The 20,108-nt window shown below is 41.8% G+C and overlaps 1 protein-coding gene across 3 annotated transcripts in view; it reads right to left on the reverse strand.

The window, feature by feature from the left end:
* The window catches only part of CDH11 (cadherin 11), an 82,385-nt gene that overhangs the window by 35,616 nt on the left and 26,661 nt on the right, over positions 1-20,108 (reverse strand). For all 3 annotated transcript variants that reach the window (XM_048316465.1, XM_048316466.1, XM_048316467.1), the window contains one exon: positions 6,027-6,150. The gene's annotated coding sequence lies outside the window, so the exon portion shown is untranslated. The remainder of the gene's footprint in view (positions 1-6,026; positions 6,151-20,108) is intronic.

The raw sequence follows: 20,108 nt of genomic DNA on the forward strand, positions 1-20,108 counted from the left end.
CCCCAGAGTGCTGCAACTCACACATGTTGCCTGCAGTAAGAAAGTATGAGAACAGCTCGGGAGGTCAAGGCAGAGCCTTTGGGTTGGTTGGTTATTTTTGCTTCAGTGCAGCCCTGGTTCACAAAACACAGCTGATAGCACGAAGCGAGCCAGGAGGGCCAGGAGGCCTCTCGCAGTGGCCAGACTGTGGAGGTTACATAACCTGCTTTTCTAGTCTGGGGGAGGGAAGGGAGAATTGGAGGCCAAATGCCTACGCTCTCCTATAAAAGCAGGGATAAAGCTGTAAAAATACAGGGGGTCAGACTCCACGACCATGAATATTCAGGATTTTAGACTGTTGTTTCTAAAAGAAGATTGTGTTCATAAACAGAACCAGAAAATATCCTTCAGGGTCAGTTCTGCTTTTGATTCCAAATGTTATGTTGGCTCAGACTTCCCCTTTCCTGGCCTCTCCCGTTATCCCATTGAATTCATCAGAAGGCTGTGGCTACTGGCCAAAAGAAACGGGTAATGCATCCCAGAGCCCGTATTCTTTGAAATATCTTCTGAGACAGGAATTTATAGCATCGATATAATGAAACGCAGATTACAACATCAAAGGCCAAGTCTGTCTGCTTGCCCCATGTACCAGAACTATACAGACAATTTGAGCCATGGAACCCTGAGGAAATTGGGAAAAATGTGGAGTCACATCTAGAACGAGGCTTTAGGACTTGGTTGCACCTTCAAGAACAGTCTTAAGCAAGAGATAAATCCCATATGATGTCACACAGGTAGCAGCAACAGATCTGAAAGAATTGCCATGGAATCACAAATATTTTGGCTTTGGAGCAATGAATTCAGCAAATTTAGCCTGGTCTAGAGCAGTTACTCCCTCAGACAAGAAAAAATAGGATCAAGTCCTGATTCCATCCTCATTTTGCCCCTCCTGCCCCTGATCACCCTGAGAGGGTTATTTTTTTTTGCTTTAATGCAGCTGTTTAGTGTGTTGTGTTCTATGCCATTCTCTTTTATGTTGTTATTTATTATGTATTCAGTAATTATCAAATGGGTGCTTTCTATCCCAAAGAACCCACATTCCTCTTCTGCAGTAATTACAAGTATTGCTTTTAAAGACCAGAAACTGGACAGCTTTTTCCTGTAAAGGAACAGAAGGAGAGACTTCACCTAAAACCTTGGAACAAACTTTCATTTATGAGACAAGGGAATCATTTTTATTCCACTACATGAATTCAGTGGCCTGCCACAGGCCAGTCATAATCTGTTATTGTTTCCCTACAACCTTGTACTATTAATTTTTCTTTTTAATGAACTGTCCAGTCTCGTTTAGCTGTGGGAACTATGATGGAGCTGCAATAGAAATGGTTTATGTCATGCCTTTGTCAAAAGGCTTTTCCCTACAGCAGCAGAATGTAATTGAAAAACCATTTTAAAATAAAAGTAACTGAGTGGTTGCAAATGCAGGTTGTCAGGAACGGAGAGGGAAAAACCTTTGCATTACATTAGATTTTACCAATCACTACTTGTGTGTCTTTATTAGAGTTTATAGAGATGAGGAGAGCCACATAAATTGCATCTGTTGCATGGTTATATCAGCAAGTGTTCCTGAAAATTACTGAGAGCATTTTAAAGAAGTTTTTCTTCAGCTGTGACTAACAAAGCACTAATTGGCTTGGTTAAACACCTCAAAAGAATTAAATACACTAAATTTTGATTTATTTGATAGCATATAGCATATGTCCATTTTTGAGACAGCAAACTAATGTCTGAGTACAATTCAAAGAGCTTTCATTGCATATGAAGCCTTGAAAGGCTGAGTGCACAGCCATCTTTTCCCATGGAATATTTATGTGCAAGACACATGATTCAGTTTTCTCTTGGGTTTATTTTTCTAGCCCTGGCTGTGTGTATTTTTTCTTGGAGACACTAAAGTACAAATTTTAAATATGCTATTATTATCCTTCTCACCATCATTATTTTTAAAGCCCATAATGAGCAATTATATTTTATATATCTATATGTATACATCCTCCATATTTATGTACTTATTGTTAAATCTGACAGTGGTTCTCTCCATAAAGTCTCATTAAAACTGTTTCAGAAAGACTCTGATTTAGCTTTTGCTTCACACTTTTCACCTTTAAAGTAACTGTGGAAACTTTTCCAGAAGTTTGTTTTATCAGAGCACAATTTTCAAGTATTTGAGGTTATTTTGACCCACAAGTGATTGGAGTTTGGGGGAGTTTTTCAGTCAATGGATCAATCTTTAATGCCCTTTCTCCCCTGCTGGCCAATCCCTGCAGCCTGTGCAGTGCAGTCTTGCAGTCTCTCCTTAGGGAATCTCATGCCTGGGGGGAGTTTCAGGAGTTTCCCATTCCTCGCCCAGCCAGGCTGCTCCAGATCCTGCTCCAGAGCTCCACTCTGCAGCCCAGACAGGGCTGGGATTCCCCAGAAAGCTGGGAAAGTGCAGGGATGAGTCTCTGATGACTCAGTTGTTTCAGGATTTGAGCTGGAACAAACTTTTTGACACCAAGAGACGAATTTCAGCTCAGGTACAAGCTCATTGTTTCCAAAAACAAATCACTCGTTTCAGCATTCTTCTACATTCAAGATTCTTTCAAGGCAGCAGTACTTCATGGAAATAATTTTCTATTAAAAAGCAGATAGGAAAATCTGAAATGTCCATGTTAGGAGGTACTGAGATTGTAAGAGAGAGGACAGTAGGAATGTATTTTCTCACTTGATGTCTTTGAAGTCTTTTTAATTTCTAATAAAATAGCCATTCTTCTTCAATATCTGTTTGACCAGAATGTGTCTTATCATTATCCTAACAATGTTTCCAAAGGTTTTTCAGCTCAAGCAAGTCTTGAAGAGAACCAAGAAGGCAGAAGTAATAAATTCAGGCTCCATCCTATCGCACAGACTATGTGAAATGACACGTACTCCTCTTAACAGTTCACTCTCAGGCCTTTCTTCAAGAACTGCTGAAGGATTCCCTGTACTTTGGAGTGTCATCCTACTAAAATCAAAGCTTTTACCCTCACATGTGGGCCTATTTCATTTAGATTACTAATATCCACCCCAAAACACACGTAATGAGCTGATCCTTCAGGTACACTGTCTGTTCTGTGGGTTGACACTGAGAATTCAAAATTCAGGTCTTAGAAACCTACAGAAACAGATATTTGTAGAGAAGCAAAGTGAGAGATGTGAGACAGGATAAAACAGGCAGCTGGAGGGGGAACACTGCTCAGACAAGAGGGCCAGGCTGAACATGCAGGACAGGGGGATTCTAAGTGAAAATTAATTTTCTTTCCACATTGCATCTGTGCAGAAACAAAACTATGGAGGAATTTCCATCCAGGATCTGCTCTGTACATCAGGATCAGCGTGGTTTTCCCATTACAGTCTTTCTACATAAGAATTAAAAGCAAATAATAAAAAGGATATTGCATATGAAAGAGGCAAAGCATGCATTATACAGCACTAATTTATATGTCCAGGAAGTGAGCTTGAGATTCTCATCCTGTATGATGAACTCATCACAGCCTTCCAGGATCTGAAGGGGCTGCAGGGAACCTGGAGAGGGGCTCTGCAACAGGAACTGGAGGGACAGGACACAGGGAATGGCTTCCCAGTGCCAGAGGGCAGGGCTGGATGGGAGATTGGGCAGGAATTGTTCCCTGGGAGGGTGGGCAGGCCCTGGCACAGGGTGCCCAGAGCAGCTGGGGCTGCCCCTGGATCCCTGGCAGTGCCCAAGGTCAGGCTGGACATTGGGGCTTGGAGCAGCCTGGGACAGTGGAAGGTGTCCCTGCCCATGGCAGGGGGTGGCACTGGATGGGCTTTAAGGTCCCTCCCAACCCAAACCAGTCTGTGGTTTTATGATTCTGTGGGAGTGCTCTTTTCTGGGGTCCTGGGGACCCTTTATTCATGTAGGATGGTTTTCAGAGCAATATAATCAGAGGGAAATGTATCTGTTGTGCTTACCCTCAATCTCCCTTGAACTTCAATATAGAAAATCCAAGCAGCACAGGAAGGAAATGTCCAGTCAGGATATTCCCACTTCCTGAAGCTCCTGGTCACCTGCTGTTGTGAGTGAGCCAAGGCTGTGTCACAGCCCCCAACAGCTCAGCAGGGCCTTGTTGTCTGCCTTGCTGCTCTTTGTTCCATGAACAATAGTTAAACAAGAATATTTTACCTTCTCAACTCTTGTCATTATCCAGATACTGTAACAGGAAATTTGCATTCCTGAACAGGCACAGCTGGAAGTAATTTAAGAAAGATCCTTCAAAAGAAGGGAAGAGAATTTAGGAAGCATATGGATTCACAGGTTTACATGATAATCAACAAAAGCAGCTCTTGTTCCTCCTCTTTAGAAGGGAGACACTTCACACTCCAAGCAGAGGGAACATCCCACAGTCTCTCTGCAGGAAGCTTTCTTTCACAAATTATTTGCTTTAACTCTGAAATGCAAAAAAGTCTATGAAAAAAAGGCACAACACCGTCAGATATAACTGGGGTAAGGACCCAGTTGAAATTCACTTATCTCACACACTAGTGAGAGTGATGTGCCTTCACATTTTCCTTTAAGCTTATTCCGCACAGTCCTTTAATTTCTAAAAACTAAGTCTATTTGGAAGTAGCTCTGAAGTCAAGAACAAGCAGAGTAGACAGGGGCCTGAACTAAACCATGAACTAAGATATTAGAAAATGCAAAGAGAAGCAAAATAGTGGTTAGAAAGTTCATGTATCTGTGCATGGAACAGAGACATGAAGAACTAATTTCAGGTATTTTCTCTGTGGCTTCTTGATACCCAGAAATGAATTTGAAACCTAGTCAGGAATTCTTCAAACCTAACCCTCTTTAGAATCGTTCTGTTGAGAGCCTGGATATGAACAAGAACTGAGCATTGTTTGCAAAATGTGGCTTTTGTGTTCAGACAGGACAAGAATCTCCCATACTGAGCTCTGCCCTTGCTCAGAACAGAGGAGCTAAATTAAACTGAGAGCTCCTGGCGTCCCTGTCACAACCAGCCCGGGTGCTGCAGTCCCCCTGCCCAAATCTGAGAACACCACACACACACATCCCATAGAGCTGCTCACAAGGATGTTTAGGTGTTGGTCCATTCAGCTGCCAGAAATAAGATAATTGTCATTCAAGGACATTTCCAGAGAAATGAAGCATCCTCCAGCAGGACCTGAGTGAATTGAATGTAAAAATGAGTCAGCAAGACAAAGAGCTTTAATATCCTGGCTTGTACTTTTTATCCTACACAATTCAGGTGGGCTCGTGCCTTTGATTCTGTAAAAATGGCGGTCTTGACATATTTATTGTCTATTACACATAACCTGTTTCTGCAGTTAAACTTAAAGCCAAACAATGGACACTCCTGTAAGTGGGCAATTCTCACCTCTGTGCAACCACAGCAACAGCAGCAACTGAAAGTCACCAAGGATTTGAAAAATTAAAGGCATCAGAGCAGCAGATACAACAATTTTCAGGTCTAGTTTCTCATACTGCTCTACTTCCACGCTTTCCCCCTTCTCTGAAGCCTAAGGGTCACCATGAAATTCCTTTCCCAACCCAAGTCTGAGCAGTTATATTGAGCTCAATGGTATTGCACAAAATATCAGAGAGGTAGTCCAAACATGGAATTAATCACTTGCTCACTAGAATAAGGAAAGTATGAACCTTTTTGACTGATCACTTCCAGCTGTAAACCTAAATATCAGAAAAATTCCTACATTCCTCTTACTCAGTGCTCCTTTGCTGTGAACTTTCAAGCGATTCTCTGATGTTTTAAACAGGAAATTAAACAAAAGGGATTCAAACCATGTACCTTATCAAAGCATACTGTACAGAGATAGAAGGATGGTCTGTGTTCTACAGCATCAGCTGAGTGAGATCAGGGCTTTCTGTTAAACCCTCTGAGGAATCAGTCCCTGCAGAAATTGTAGACACTACAGAAACCAGCCATGGATACCTGACATGCTCAGGAGATAACAGGTTTGGGTTCAGGACTTACCTTCACCCACTGGAAACCTGCTGCCAGTTGATGTAGCATATTCCACACATTTGCAATGCCACTCCAGGAGCCTGTGACACGCTGCCAGCCCTCTGCTGCTGCTCAGCCACTACTCCAGCTCTGGCTGCAAAGAAGGAAAAAGGTCGTTTGAAATCCAAAGCAGTGGTGGCACCATAATAAAAGGAAACTAAAGTCTGGCCTATAAACTACCACAGCAGCCTAAAAAGAGTCCAAAGACAAGCAGTTAAGTATTACTTATAATTAATAAATAGCCTTTACCTAGAATCACAGACCAGCCAGGTTTGGAAAGGACCTTAAAGATAACCCAGTGTCACCCTCTGCCATGAGCAGGGGCACCTCCCACTATCCCAGGCTGCTCCAAGCCCCAGTGTCCAACCTGGAACATTTGACAGACTTACTTTTGCTACAGTGTTCCCATAACTAAAATTCTTGGGGCCATATAAAAATTCTCTCAAATCTCTTTTTTGTTATCTATAGAAAAAATCTGTTCTGGTAACATTATCCAAAACAAGACACACTGTAGTGAAAAAAGTAACAGCTGCAGATGCCATTAACCAGCAAGATGTGCTTTGAACATTTCTAAGAGCTCTAAAGGCATATTAGAAAATTAGTGGGTTTATCATTATGATGGAAAAGGGAGTCGATTATCTTAGGAAGCAGAACTGCCACTACAGTAGTGAAAAAAATACCTAAGGTAAAATATCTGAAGCAAAAAAAAAACCCCAAGTGCCTCTGCCTGCAAGTTCATCTACAGTTGTTTCAGTGGTTACAATTCTTTCATAAATGGGGCAGGAAGTCGAGCCAGTCTGGACAAAGGGAGCAGAAACAAAAAGAAACCTGCTGAACCATTTCTCATAGGGTGAGAAAATTGGTAAGTTAAGGATGATCACAATTTCACAGAGCAGTCTCTCATCATCCCAGGTGTTTCTGATGATGTCCCCACGCAAGTAAAATATAAATAAAATATAGTTAATGCGACTGAATGCAAAGGAAATACTCAGTGTGATCTGTTGTTACCTAGTGGTGCGGACACTGCATTCCTGAGGTTCATTTGAGACCTTGGTAGACACTTAAACAGCCCTAACTGAATTCTAGGATGAGCCAAGGAAATCAGGCTAGATTCCCCAGTACCTCCAAATTTATTAACTGAAAATTTCTACAACTAATTATTTTAAAACAGCCTCTGTAATTTGGGCCGATAGAGCCAAGTCAGTAATTTTCTGCAATGTTTAACTGTTGAAGATGACTCATCTGTATCAATCCTTCATTTTATACCCACTTTTTACCCCCATTAAACCAATCAAGTTTAAATTGCAAAAAACCCAGTTCAGCAGCACTGTTTAAATTTCAGAGTTCCCAGCAGAAGTGTTGAAAAGGAAACAGGCATTGACTATTTTATATTCAATATTGCACAAACATATTTCATCCTTCTCCATCAAAGGAAGAAATAAAGTCATGTGGTTTCTATGGCCCCCAATGACTGCTGATGCATTGACTCCCTTTTAAAAATTTGGGATACCTGTGCTATAAAAGCACATTCCTAGACAGTGGATTTTGTTAAGGTTAAGCTCTGTGGAGTGGTGAGCTGTGTGATCACTGAGCCACTAATGTAAAAGCACCTGGTTTATACAAGTACTCCACACAATCATGCTATGAAGTACCTATGGCACTTTGAAATATATCCATTTTGCAAGTAATTTTTTTTCATAAAGGACCCTTTTGAACTAATTCACAATTCATATGAATGACTGAAACTGAATAAACTCCCTCATTTTGATCATTTGTTCAATATCTTTACTGAAAACAACATCTTTATGGATGAGTTTGCAGCTCAAGGTTCCTTTACACCCAAGACATTTGAAGTTCCTTGGATAAGGACTTGTCAGAATATCCTCCTAAATATCCCTACCATCTAATTTTTTAAGCTCTTCTTTTGCTTTTAAAAGCCTCAGAGCTTTGATAACAGACACTACTAGTCCCCACCTGACCTGCAGCTCCATTAACTTCTCCCTGTGCATCCACCTGACCACCGGCAAAGGGACCAATCATGGAACCACAGAGTGGGGCAGGCTGGAAGGATCTTAAAGAATAATAGATACTAGATACTAGATACTAGATACTAAATAAATAATAAAAAATAAAAAATAAATAATAAATAATAAATAATAATAATAATTTCACTGCCAATTACAGCCTCTATCCTTCTGTCGCACTGCATTTCAATAGATATCAGGGGTTAAAAACTGATATTTTTTGCAGCACCAACCATTATTAGAAGTAAATAAATCTTCATACTATCATCAAGCAAGGAGAAACTCCTCCAGATACCAATTTTCATTAAACACATGGTTTGAGACTGCTGCATGATTTCCATCCTTGTGAGTGTAGACAGAACAGTTCAGCTGATTAACTGATATTTAGGTATAAGATACCTACTTATTTTCTATTACCATTTCATTTATCAGATGCCCATTATTTACTCTGTAACATGTTTTTATGTTCTAATTTTCTCTGCAGCTGAATATGCCTTCAGTAGTTCTAATAACTTTATAACACTTACAAAAGGGCGAAAAGCCAAAAACCCGCCAACTGCTGTGTTTACAGAAGGCTGTTTCAAAGTCCAATTATAATTACAAGAAAACTAAAAAAAAAAAAAAAAAAAATCCATTAAACAGTTCCAATGCTCCAACCAGATTTGCCACAGTGGCTCTTTAAACCACAAGGCCTAACAAGACTTTTTGGGGTAAAAGAAGCTGTGGCTTCAGAGGCAGTTTATGCAAAGTGACAACTGGACCAGTTTGGAAATGTGGCTAGTGAGAGGGGAAGGAGCCCCCAGCCCATTGTCACTATGGTAATTATTGCACAATGCCTGATGTGAAATGGGCAGAGGCAGCAGCTGAATCCGGCATTGTCCTCGCACGATAAAAAGATTTGGAAGTCTGAAAAGCAGAGGAACGGAATCTCACAGCTTCTTAGAGTCCCCTCTGAAAGGGCCATTGTAACATCATCATAAATCCTGGGCTCCCCAGGCACTTGACAACTAAAGCAGTGGACAATAGAATTCTTGTGTTGGACAAAACACTCCTTGTCTGCCAAAGGGCTTATCTGCTTCATTTACAAATGTCTTTCATTGTACCCAAATAATTCCCTATTAGAAAAACTATTAGGAACAGCACTAAATAAATATTCACAGCTTTGTGGGCCGTTTGGCAAAGTGAATAAACCAATACAATCGAGGCGCCTGCAAAATATGAGATTTACGAGGAGGAAAACCAAAGCAATCCCAAACCTCTGTTTATTTTCATTTTCCCTTTTCCTGACACACTGCACACGTTTGTCCCTCTAAAACAGAGCCAGGTACATTATTCTCACCAAAAGAGATTAAAAATACTAGAAATCTGCAAAGATCTCAAATTGGAGCAAGATTGTATCCAATGTGCCCCTAAAATATAAATACTTCCAGAAGAGTAGTTACAGAAATAAACTTGGGAGCGTATCTGAGAGTTTAATGAAATAGAGACAAATTGTTCACAATCATGAGAGGATTTAAACTGTGGGTTTATAACTACATATGCTTAGGTCCCACTTACTGAGAGATCCAAAAGCATCAGGGATGAGTTTCTGGAAGGAAACGGTGCCAGATATTTTGCAACTCTTTTCAAGCCCAATGAAAATTCTGGTAAATATCACAGAAATGACTGGAAGAGACTAAAATATTCCATACATACAAAACTTCAAAAGGCATTTCTAACACAGTCAGAACTCCATTGCCTCAGGTTTCCACATGAATGGTTATTTGATTACAATTTACTAGAGAAGTGCCTATGGAAAGACAACTGACACCACACACAATGATTAAAGAAAAACCCCAATAATCTAAATTATTGCTCAAGCAAAGAGTGCTGACCATATTCAAAGTGCCAGAGACAACTGTATGGCTGAATTAAAACCTGAAGTCAAAACTAATTGACTGCATTATTGATTATAAACTACTTATTCAAATCTAATATAGAAAGAAGATTTTTACACAGCCCAGGCAAATGGGCTGAGTGGCCGAAGGGGTTTTTTCCCCCTGTGATTAATTATTACAAGCCTACAAAAAATCCAGGTATTCATAACCTGCATATTAAACAGATTACTCATATTAAATATTCAGAATGTACACAATAAACAACAATACTGGTAAAAAAAAAAAAGAAAGAAAGCTAACATAATTTAAAATAAAAATGATGCAGGTTTGAGGTCACAATCAGAAAGGTTTAGGAATATGTGAACTTTCCATGGTTCTATCATGAATTTGCAGTCTGCCCTGCCACACATCACTTAACCTTGTAGCCATTGCTGAAAGTGAGCAAAGGCACACTATAAAACATTTCACCTCTGAAAAATGCACTAATCCATATAAAAATCAGAGGAAAGAGGCTGGAATTCAGAGCTCCCACACGCCAGCTGAGGAGCTCTGCTGTTTGGGTGCAGAGCTTCCCCATTTCTTCTCTCACTTCTCTCCTCAGTGCATAATTTAACTGTTCTAAAGATGTAGGTATAAATTCTGTCTTAAAATAAAGTTTAAACTTGACTTCCCCGATGCCGTTTTTTGGTGTTTGCTGTTCTATGCGAGGCACTGCCCAAACTCCCCTCCCTTCTGAAGCTGGATCATCTGTATAAATATAATTTGCATGAATTTATTCTGATCATTTCTGCAATTTGCATTTCAGGAACACAGCCTCAACAAAGTCTGTTTCCTGCCAGCTCTCTGAGTTTTATTCTAGTCCCTACTACATGGCACAGCACCACACCATATTTCTATATAGAGTAGTCTCTGTTTAGGTATAAAAAATGGATCTGCACTGAGGTTTAAGTCTCAGTGTAAAAGAGGGATTATTTAACCCTGCTGGATAACACGGATCTGGAGGCCTTGACCAGGATGAGAGACCTTGGCTGTGTATAAATTGCTCCTGCAAGCCATTATCTTAGCAACTTAATAATCTCATGCTTGGACTCACCTTGCAGGGGAATCTATCTTTCCCACCAACCTCAGGCAGCTAAGCCAAGCAATGGGAATCCCACAGGCAGCACCCAACAGAGCAGCCCAGGATAATTTAGGTGGGAAGGGGCTCTGGAGGTCACCTGGTCCAACAGCATGGCTGAAGGCAGCTCCAAATTCAAAGTTAATTTAGGTTATTAAGGCTGCCACTTTATTAATGTCCACAGCTGACATCAGCAGCATGACCAAGGTCTCTGTGTGGACGTGGACACTGAAGGACTTCCCATCTTGTGCTGAAAGATGGTCAGGTGCAAAGGGATGGAACAAAGCCAAGGGCAAGGACTGCATCAGAAGGGATAAAACAGCAGTTTGTATAATCTGCCTTACCCGTACACATCCATGGACAGGGCCTGTGGGCAGGCCGGGGTAGCTAACCCTGATTTCAGAGCTGGGGATGTTCTCGCTGTGCTGTGTTCACTCCTGAGCAGCAGACAGGGGTGTCCCCCGTGCTGAGCAGCAGAGACAGGAGCACACACTGTCTCTCTCACTGCCCTGCACCACCACAACACTGCAACACTCGAGAGTATTTTTGTTGCCTTCTGCTTCTGAGGTAGGGAAGTGTTGATGCCTGGATCCGACACACAGAGTTCAGGCCTGGAGGAGCTGTTCCCAACCCAAGAAGCCTGACATAAAATGAGGATTTTGACTGGAAAGGTTGCAATATCCTGTAGCTTTATCCAGAGGGAAAGGCCCTCCCCACTCAAGGGGGATGCCTCATGCAGGACACACAAGAGAAGGACAAAACACAAGAGCTGCAGAGAAGGTTTCACACAAACGAGGTTCTGTTCTAAGCAGGGTAACAGCCCGTTCCTCTTCCTCATGAACTATTCTGACTTGATACTCTCCCCAAATATTTCCCCTGGTGCTCCCATCCCTTCCCCATCCACGCTGCTGTGCACTGGTTGCAGTGCCACAGGCAGGGAGCCGGCCGGAGCGGCTGCTGCCAAACCCTGCGCTCCAAAACCCATCCACCACCCTCAGCAGTCAGCTGGGAGAGCACAAACCAGGGCAGAAAGGAAACTCAGAAGCAGAATAGCTGTGTGCTCTCATGAGAGACAAAAAGACGTCTTAATGCTTTGCAGAATGTTAACAGACTGCAGACTAAAGCCCAAATCTCACCCATCTGAAGCCAAATTAACCAGCAGGATAGAAAGGGGTCATGTGGGCTCACAAGGAAAAAATTAGCCCCCCTCCAAAAAGTCTCTGCAAATCACATGAGTGCCCAGTCCTGTGCTCACCCAGTACAATATGACTTTATCAGCTTTTTCTTGCTTTTGGGTCACAAGGGCCTGGAGGCAAACGATAGGCCCTGGAGGATGAAGTCTGTATTAATTATCCTCATGCTGCTGCAGCCCCGTCCTACCCAGGTACTAGGAATACAAGTGGATTGGGAGGCCTGCAGGCAGGTATGTTCTGTCATTTTAAATATCATAAATCAAGCCCTCTGTTTCAATGTTTCCAACTTCCCTGAGTTTCCTCTAAAATCTAAATTTGGGAGAACTGGATCCACAGCAAGCAGCCCCATACTTTTTCTGCCTACATGCCTATATAGATGTATATGCATGTAAATAAATATGAATTTAAAATTATACAAGTTTTTCATGCTTAAATAAATATTTCTGTGTACCACACCACATATAATTCAAACTACATACATGTGGGAGAAACACTTCACCTGTGCTCTAAAATTTGACTTTTTATTTTTGTTGTCTAGCAGGTTATCTCAAACCTTTGTTCTTGAGCCTCTACAAGTAAAAGGCTTGTATATATTCCCTCTTGGAAAAGCATATTCTGCATGCAGAGCATTCCAAATCAGTTCCTGCCATTGCAGGAGGCACACAGAGCTGCTCTGAATCCTTCTGAGTCACGCTGGAACTCAGCTTCCACCGGCAGCAGATGTCAGACACCACGGATCGGGAGTTGTCAGCACTGAAATATTTTTATGGCAAATTTTCCCTACAGTTTTTTTTTCCTGGTTTGCTTCCTCCCCTTGCCATTTTCCTATTCTTTGGTGCTTTTCTTCCACTAAACATGAATGGCCAGATCCTTCCTCTAGAGCAAATCCATAGCAGAGGCTGTCTTCCCTAGCCTTTGGTGCTCTATTTATATTATCTTTCAGGAGGCTGTTCTCTATTTCTTTCCTCTGGCTTTCTTCTGCTCTCTTTTATCAATCTCTTCTAGTGACCTCAAAATAAAACCTAAAAACTGAGAGCCACTGAAGTATATGCTGAATGCCCCCATTAGTCAAGCTGTAGGGGACACTCAGCACAGAAAATAAATTCAACGAACCTTTGGAAAAATCTTTATATAAATGTTCTACAAAATCATCCTGCTGGTTCCAGGTCCACTGGAGACACCCAAGGAAAAATAATTCTGGGACATCAGAGATACAATAAAGGAGAATAGCTCAGAATCTGTCCAAGAGACTCAAGAGAGACAGAATTCTTTGGTCTCAGGGACATTTTTTCCAACCTTCTTCCTTTTATTAATAAATAAAGAGGAGTTGTTCAAAGTCACCACAGAGATCTGATGTTTCTGAATTTCTGTGTGCCTCATTCAACTCACTGAATATCTCTGTCAGCCCAGGAAGATTCATGATTCATTCTGGGGAGCCTATTGCAAACCCTGCAATGACTCTTCAAACATTTGTTAGGCTTTTAAAAAAAGTTTCATTCAATCTTATTTCAGGACCAAATGCATCCCTTTGCCTATTCCTATTCCATTCTCCTCCCAGACTCCCAGAGGTCACGGCTTGTCTAGATCTGGGGAGGGTGGCAGGAGGGGAAAATGGATCATAAATTCATTTTAGGTCACCCAGAAGCCATTCTGTCTCTGTCTTTCCTCCCTGGCTTTTCCTCATTTCCTTTTGTGTTTCCTCAAAGGACATTACACAGTTGGCTTCTCAATCAAGGACAAGGCAATGTCAAACACATTAATTTGTCTATGAAACAGTCTTTAAATGTTGACAAAAGAAAGCCTAAAGAAATGCAGACAGACAAGATAAACACTACTGATTCCAAAAAAAAAGAAACCCAAATCCTCTTTAACTGGTAATTTCAGTTTTCAGAACTGAACAATACTGAGCAACCGGTATCTTGATACTGTCATAGTAGAATATATTCGTGTATATATAATATATATATGCACACAGAGATACTTTTAATGTATATTTTATATATGTATATGTATATAATTTTAAAGAAATGATCATTAAACTCAGCTAAATATCAATAAGGATTTGGAAGATGAGGAAGGTCTAGGAGCATTTCACGATGCCTGCTGTGCAGTTTCTACTCACAACTAATACAGCTTTGCAGAACTCCAGCAACATTTATAGCAAGAATGATATGACTTTCCACCACCTATAATTTCAGGGTATCGCTCCAGAAATTACAATACACTTATATTTTTTATGGAGTTACTTTTATTTGCTAACCTGCCTTCCTATCTGTTCTTGGAGCTGTAACTTAAGCACATACCTGTATTTCAGCTGCAGCAGGTAACGAAGTGCTTGTAACACTGAAGCTCACAGCCAAAATGAACCAGAAAAGTTGACGATATTAATATTTAACATTTGTCTGCTCTTCATTATGCTGCCCAAATAGCACCAAGGCTTTCATTTTTTGTAGTGCAATTATAACAAGCTACGAGCAAGCGCATTAGGAGGTTTCTTCCAAACAGTGGTTGTGAAGTAGAAATACACACAACCAAACAATAACAGAGCAAGTGCTCTGCATATTCCAGAGAAACTGCACAATTAGGGAAGAATTCCTGCTGACATCCATCAGTGATATCGCCTGATGGAGACAGTCCTGAGTGCTGTAGGCTGTTCTTTAAATAACAATAAATGAGCTCCAGAGCACCCCTGGCAATCATGTGGTAAACTCATATTCAACCAACAAGAGGATGTATTTAGGAAAATATAAAGATCATATAAAAATAATAAAAAAAAGCGAACACAAAGCAACAAACCCTCACTGGCTGAAAGATGAGAACCTGTCTCTGCTCTTTCACCAGATTTCCGAAGCACGGCTACTCTCTAAGTTTTTTTGGGACTGAGCAAGGAGTGCCCAGTGTTAACATACCTAGAGAAAAAGGAAGATTGCATGGAAATAACCTCCCTGGGAGCTGGGAAAGGGGCTGAGCCTGGAGCAAAGGAGGCTCAGGGGGGACCTTGTGGCTCTGCACAAGTCCCTGACAGGAGGGGGCAGCCGGGGGGGTCGGGCTCTGCTCGCAGGGAACAGGGACAGGAGGAGAGGGAACGGCCTCAGGCTGGGCCAGGGGAGGCTCAGGGTGGGCAGCAGCAGGAATTTCCCCATGGAAAGGGAGCTCAGGCCTTGGCAGGGGCTGCCCAGGGAGGTTTGGAGTGGCCATCCCTGGAGGTGTCCAAGGAAGGGCTGGAGGTGGCACTCAGAGCTCTGGGCTGGGGACAAGGTGGGCATCAGGCACAGTTTGGACTTGTTTCAACCTTAAAATTTTATGATTCCATGATTATAATTCCTAATAAAAATCAAAGATTACTTTATAGTAATGAAAGGAGTCACTTTACCAACTCTGCAGAAATGTGACTCTCCCCAACAGCACAGAAAAGCCTGTTTGCCAAAAGTTTATCTAAAATAGATAAGTGCAATTATTTTCATACAGCAGTAACTTTTTTTCCTTTTCAACTGAATTGAACAGGGATGGAAGAATATTCCAGGCCATAACTGAAGCCTCCTGGGTGGCCTTGGGCAGCTTTGCTGGGAGTATCTACACAGTGCATTGCTGGCAGATGTGAGCTTTTCCTGCCCGAGCTCCAGGCTGAGTTGAAGCTGAATAAATGTGGTTAGCACAGCACAGTGTGCCCAGCCCACCGGGTCCTACAGCGAGCCGAGGCACAGAGCTTGTGATCAGAGCTGCTAATTCAGCCCTGGCACGGGGATAAACGCGTTTGTGTGGCTGGGCTGGGCTGAGGTGCCATCTGCCAACAATTGGCTTTAGCAACACAGCCTCTGCTCCTCAGCTCCAGGGGCTGGAGACAGCAATTGACGCCTGGATCTGGGAACGGCCCGGGCAAGGTGAGCTAATTTACTCTCACAACCAGCGTTAAGATGCTCTAAACCCAGAATGAGATGGCCATATAATGATTTCTTCAGGGAGCCAACCTTTTTCCATATGTGTGCTGTGGAACCGAGCCAAATGAAGGCTGTCTGCACACTTACTGTTCAATTTGGTGAGCTCTCCACTCAGATAACGTAAATACACACTCGTGTCTGTGCTATCAGCTTCGAGTTCATGAGACTTATGGGTACTTGACAACTCAACATATCCAAACAAACCTGTTATTTAGTGTTCAGATGGTGTCAACCTGAGTTATTGGGAAACAAGCCCCCTAAGGATTTTACCTGAGTGTGGACAACTCGGCTTCAACACCTCGCTGGTCCTCCAGTCACAGAAATGATAATTACACTGCAGCCCTTTCTAACAGACAGCATCCTGCATGCTAAATTATGGCTGAACACTTCACAAAATTCATTTGAGAGGTTTCCAACACAATAATAAGCTTCTCCACTCCCTTTTAAAAAAAGAAATCTAATTATTCATTCTGTCAATCTCATGCAAGATGTTCATTGTTTTTACATTATTGTTTTCTTATTACTGTAACTGCAGTGCCCAGAGAAAAAGAGAGCATGAGGAATAAACCATAGAAACGCCACTAAATGTTGGATTTTTCCTTTTATAGTTTGTATTTTCTTCAAATGCTGGGTCCATGCTCTTAATTTTCAGGGCACAGGAACTGCCCCAGCCACATGGGAGAAAATAAACCTCACCAGTCCCTCACATCAAGACAGTATAATTTTATGAGCAGTTACATAAATTGCCTTCCAAAATACTTTGTGAAGAAATATCTTGTGGTATTAAGAAACACACACTGCTGTAACTCAAAAGGTCAAGATTTCATTGTTTAAAGCACTGCACATCCACAAACATGGTAAATGGACTGAAACAAAAATGACCAAAAGTTGCAAGTTTCAGAGCAAGATCTGGTGTTTCATCAAAGAGATAAACCTGGATGAGTACCCAAGGCACAGTCCACATGCTGCTCTTCCTTATCTAGGTGATAATCCACAGTTTCACCCAGCTGGCCTGGGGCAGCCACAGCCTTCACAGGTTCTAAAACACACAAACCTGCAGAGCTGGACTTATGGACACAGATGTTCCCAAGTGCCTCAGGAACAAGGAGGAAAAGTGCACATTATCAGGAAGCTGAAGCACAGGCAGCTGGAAGTGGAGCTGCTGAGCTGGTTTTTACCCTTCTGGTTGCTTTGTACCCTGGAGGTTTCCAGTACTGGAGTTACCTCGGTAGAGCACAGGAATATTTCAATTAATTAAAAATAATAATTGAAGGAAAGGACATTTACAAGGAAGAAGAAAAATGATCCAAAGCACCAAAGATTTTTTTGACCATAAATTCTATTGGAAGCTTAATGGTTTTATACAATTAAATCACTTTGACTCAGAAAAAGCTTGAGATCCTGTGCATTTGAAGATCTTCCTCCATATCAGCAAACTCAAACCCTTTAGTGAAGTAGTAATAAACCCACATCTGCAATGAAAGTTAAGTGCAGCTATTCATCACCGTTCAGCAAATGTCCTTTATTTTAATTATCAAAACAAGAGCCGGCACTGGCTTTCTGCTCTATGGAGAAAACCTTCCCAGCTACCTGAGCTCCTGTGTGCACAGAGCTGCCTAAAGACCCTTCAGGGACATTCCAGCTTGGAGCAACCACATCTCACCATCCGTGGATTTCCCCATCTGCCACTTTTAGTAACAACCTGTGGGCTCTCCCGTGGCACAGTGGGGGCTGAGCAGGACCCCGGGCATCCCAAACTCAGCTCTGAGCGGAACAGAGCCACTCTTGAAACAGAAAGACAAGTTTAGCTGTCTTGAGGAATAAAAAAGAAAGGATCCTTAAGAATGAAGCCAGCAATCTTGGAAGAGCCAGCAGGCTCCCATGTCAGCCATATGCCTTCATATGTCTGTTCTGGGGGAGTGTTACAGCTCCTGCTGTTCCATTCTTCACTTTTTAAAGAAAATGTTACAAGGCCACAAGGACTCACAAACATTTGTTGACATTTCTTCTGGGTCAGCCTTAGGAGGCCTGCAAGAATTTAAACATATGGCAGTATTTAGCTGCGTGAGGGAATGGGTTGTTTCAGAGAAAAGCGGTATTTAGTTGCAAAACAGTTTAATCCACCATAAAGGTTTTAAAGTTTTTGGCCCAAATCCAAACTTTTTCTCGTTATAGTTTTCACATTATATTTTTAAAGCAACAGCAGCTTATCCACTTAGCTGCTATTGAGAAACACTGAAATACTTCACAGTGTTTTCTACTGCCCTCCACACAAATAAAATCTTGATCTGGGGTTGCAGATCAAACAGATTTGATGGGTGTTTAGATTAAAAGAGGGGGGGAAAAAGAGATAATCTGAGCACTGAAATGAAGGTTATTTCCTACACTTAAAGGACACGGAACCTTTGCATTTTGAACCACGTGATGAAATTAACTGCCTTTTCAGCATGTTTCAGTAGCAGTACCTATGCATTTGCAAGGCAGAAAAATGGGACTCGCAAGGCTTTGTCTTGTTCTTCAGCTGCCATTGCTCTCAGCCAGCTGCCAGCAAAGGCACAATGGCTCACTGGCTGACCCTCGTTAGGTCTTGCTGGTGAAAAACATACATTGCACATAAGGAGTCGAGCTGACGTTTATATTAAATAATGTAGAAAGGGCAGCACAACATTAAACTTCCTCGAAACCACACTGGGAACACACCTGACCCAGCTGCAGTGGCAGGGAAGGACCAAGGCAAGGTGCAGCCTCTTTTTCCTTCACTACTGCTTTCCTCCAACACGAAGCTCAAGGTTTCTGCAGGTTTAGAGCAGATGTGAGAAAGAAATTCTTCCCTTCCTCCCTGGGAGGGTGGGCAGGCCCTGGCACAGGGTGCCCAGAGCAGCTGGGGCTGCCCCTGGATCCCTGGCAGTGCCCAAGGCCAGGCTGGACATTGGGGTTTGGAGCAGCCTGGGACAGTGGAAGGTGTCCCTGCCCGTGGCAGGGGTGGAATGGGATGGGATTTAAGGTCTCACCCCAAACCATTCAGTGATTCTGTGACTGCAGCTCACAACCAGAAGAGCTCCTAGCACTCTTTTTTCCCTTCCACAATCTTGTCTATTAATTATATAACACAATATTTAAAATAAGCACTTTAAGCAGTTTAAATGGAAGATCTTGCACAGAAAACAAGGATGCAAGAGCACTCTCTGTTTTTTTCCCAAACTATAGGGCAGACATGGTTTTTAAAATGAAGACCAGATCCAGAAATTGTGCCCTTCTTAAAATGTCCTGTTAATTAATATCTAACCTAACACAAACCAGGAGTGGTCAAACCCCTCTGGTTTTGAACAACATTTTGGAGTCTCAGAAGGAACCGAAGATTATTTTGCTGAAAACGTTCATAAGAAATTCATGCATGAATGACTGAGATGGATATAGAAATTTTATAGGAATTATGAGAGAAAAGCAAAAATGTCTAATTTTAACAAATTGCACAAATAATTACAACCTCTGGATGAGGAAGTTTAAAAGAGAGAGGCAGCACTTCCTTGGTGGTTCAACAGCTGGCAGGAGGCAGGGTTTAGGTGCACTACCTGTGCTGTCAGTCAGATGAAGGAAGGTTCCTTATATATCTTATTTTAATCCAGTTATAGGCTGGAAAAAGCATCAAACATTCCGAAACTTAAAATTAGTTAAAGGACAAACTTCTGTCATTACAAATTTGTGTGGACATAAAAATGATGTGAATAAAACTTCAAGGTCAAGTTACTTTTATCCAACTTTCATAGTCTCAACTAAACTAGCACCCAAATTCGGTTAGAGAGGTCACTGCCCAAAATGCTGCGGACTCTGCAGCCCTTAAGAAACAGAGCACGTCTCACCTCATAAAGCTCTGCAAAAAAAAAGTTTTTATAATCTTGCTAA

Source organism: Corvus hawaiiensis, chromosome 12, assembly GCF_020740725.1.
Source record: "Corvus hawaiiensis isolate bCorHaw1 chromosome 12, bCorHaw1.pri.cur, whole genome shotgun sequence".
Lineage (NCBI taxonomy): Eukaryota > Metazoa > Chordata > Aves > Passeriformes > Corvidae > Corvus > Corvus hawaiiensis.